Here is a 2,838-nt window from a genome sequence, read left to right on the forward strand (position 1 = left end):
TTTGTGATTTCTCACCAGATCGTTGATAGGCTAATATCGGTGGTGAACATAGAGTTTCTTTGTTCTTGAAATGCATGGAGTTTATTCATAAAGTTAGCAATTTTAAGTCAGTCGGTGTAATAGTGTAGCAAGATCTGCGAATTATCGAACAAATCTTTTGTAATAGGAATACAGACCTAGGAAACTCTTTAAGCGATATTTGTACATTGGAATAGGCCAGTTTCGTACAACTTCACGTTTCCTTGGATCAATCTTGTTGATATAACATGACCCAGGTTTTTAACATCTCTTTGAAGGAAGCTACACTTGGTGCATTCAGTTTTAGGGTAGCTCATTTAAGCTTCTTTAAACATATTGCCCGATATAATGAAGTCATGGAGGTATACAAGACAGGTCTTCCAGATAAATCTTTGTAACAGAGCCTCCATGAGTCTCTCGAAAGTGATTGGAGAATGTGGAGGCCAAAATGCCTGATATTGAAGTCTCTCAAACCTATTCCAGTCCTTGTATCGACAACTACTTACCAATTGGCTTACCACTTTTGAGATACCTACAACGTAAAGAATATGTCTATAGGTGTTATCAATTCTAAATAGAAGGTAACTGTATTTCTTTGTTATGTCATATTTCTGTGCACACAAAGCCTAGTATTATCATCTTTCTCGATGACTTACACCATAATCAGCTAGATCACTACGGCTTTACAGATGCTCCTATTTAGCATACCGTCGATGAACCCCGTTCCTCGAATGTTCGAATCATATTTCATGTTCCTCGAGAGGTTTTACACTTCCTCTTGTTTTGTCAATATATTTTTTCATGGCATTTATTTATTGGTGCAGATCATCAATATTAATTTGCCTACATCGTTATATTTTAGTAAAACATTTTAGTTCTTGATTATTCAAAAATAGTTTTACCCTTTCAAACTAATAATTCTCAATATGCCGCACCTGTCATCAATATGCTATCTCTTTCTCTTTCTCTCTCTCGCCGAATGCGATTGTATTCCTGTCATATGGGATAAGTCGTAAGTTAATCACGTTCGGCGAGAGAGACAGCATGTACGTATATCTCCCTTCACCTTGCAACACGCCCGTCCATTGAAGGGCTACCTCCAGTAATATACCTGCTGGAAGCATACCTATACTAGTGATTGATGCTTCAATGTGTTATAAAATAATCCTGACTGTGAGAATAAAACACATTAAACCATCGTCAATGAGACAAAGGATCATCATTTTCTTGATTTAGATAACACAGCCCCACAAAAAAAATTCTGTGCATCGGACTAGAATACTATATCCTTATGTTATACATTATATGTTTTTGGGGTCGGTGAGTCCTAATCCGAGGTCCGTTTGACCTTTTCAGGTCAGGTTAAAGGTCATTTCAAGGTCAAACCGAGAAGCGAATCATTCTACACATCTCCTTTCGGAGCAGTTGTCATCGTTTCCAGTATCCTTCATGGTAGCAGCATTGTAAAGGCTCTATTACAACCATCATAGAATACGAAACGAATATTACTATATTGTTGTCATGTACCATATAACGCACTCAACTGTCTACCAAAATTCTCCCTCAACTTCAAGCACGGCAATACTATCCAGATCCAGAACCTTTCTTACCGCGAAAAAATGTCAGTAACCAATAATGCTGTATAAAATTACAGCGTCGGATTTTCAAATGTGATTGAAAAACATCATGCTAATGTGAAGACTCGTGAATGTTGAATCTTTCGGTCCATTATAGATGAGCGAGGCAAAAATTACTTTGTTAAGACAAGCCAACTAATTGGTATTAGAATTAAGTAGCTTTCAAATAACATTGACCCTGATGCAACAAGGTCAAATAGAGTCCTAATAAAGTCACCAAAAAAACCTGGAGTATTCCCACTAAACCCTATTTAGAAGTTACTCAGTTTAACCTCAAAATTACATTAATCTTGACCCGGTAGAGACAAAAGGAACCCTAATTTGGACAGCGACCCGACCCGAAAAAACATTTAATTACTTTGATGTTGTCCTCGCTATAGTGGATTTTTCTCAGTTTGACATTGGAATGACCTTATAATGACCTTGAACCTGTCCTAACCATTTCAAACCGACCTGGTTTCGGACTCAGCGACCCTAAAACATATAATGACCATGATGTTGCCTACACCACAGCTGATTTTTCTCGGTTTGACGTTGAAATGATTTTTAACCTGACCTGAAAAGATCAAACGGACCTGGATTCGAACCCAACGACCTCGAAAACGTAAGGATATAGGGGTCTAGTCCGATGCACATAATTTTTTTTGTGGGTCTGTGTAATTTATGATCTAAAATTGATAACCAAACACTAAGATTTGAAAGAAAATGTGTAAATCATCAAGTTGAAGGTGAAAATATCGCAGCAATAGTACTTTTATAATTGTTTAATATTTAAAGTTGCAAGACTTTGAGTAGGTATTACACAAGGCATTCATTTTGCAGAATTTGCGCAACATTACTAACTGATACAAGTATTGGACACACTAGCATAAAAATATTGATATTGTATATTGCACTATACTCCACGGTCGAAATTATAGAGTGATTCATCGCAAGCTTTTGGACCAGTAAGGGGGATGAAGCGTGCCAGGAACGAAAATCCATTGGCGTGTCTGCGTAAAAGGCAACAAGATATAGAAAATAATGAAAAAAGATAATAAAACATAACATCTAATATTTTTTCACGGTTTGCTATAACCGGCACTTTGATCCATTTTAATTATTACAGCATTTTAAAACGTCCCAGTTGTGTTTTTTTAATTTATAAATTTATTATAGCCATGGAATTAGACCCCTCGTCTAC

Source organism: Anoplophora glabripennis, unplaced genomic scaffold (genome assembly GCF_000390285.2).
Source record: "Anoplophora glabripennis isolate ALB-LARVAE unplaced genomic scaffold, Agla_2.0 scaffold456, whole genome shotgun sequence".
Taxonomy (NCBI): Eukaryota; Metazoa; Arthropoda; class Insecta; order Coleoptera; family Cerambycidae; genus Anoplophora; species Anoplophora glabripennis.